Genomic DNA, 332 nt, shown 5'->3' with positions numbered 1-332 from the left:
GATCAGCTGATCTGATTCTACGTTGACTGATCTCGCCAAAAAGAGAGAGCAGTGAGGTCAGAATATTAGTATTAATATATTATTAATATTAGAAACAGACGGCTGTCACATCAAGAATCACACAACTTTCTGGTAGAACCACACACACACTACCAGGGTTATCCCCAAACCACCAGGCCATACAGAGTGTGTGACGTGTGTCAACTTGTAGTACTGACTGTAATACTTATTCTTAGTGTTATTGAGGCGTCACAGCTCTGTGGGTAAGACCGTGATGTGGTGTGTGTGTTTAGGTAAATGGCCGTCAACATGCCAGTAAGTGGAGCTAAAGT

The sequence above is a fragment of the Cynoglossus semilaevis genome, chromosome 8, assembly GCF_000523025.1.
Source record: "Cynoglossus semilaevis isolate Cse_v1.0 chromosome 8, Cse_v1.0, whole genome shotgun sequence".
NCBI classification, from domain to species: Eukaryota; Metazoa; Chordata; class Actinopteri; order Pleuronectiformes; family Cynoglossidae; genus Cynoglossus; species Cynoglossus semilaevis.
Note: the sequence above shows the minus strand (reverse complement) of the source record.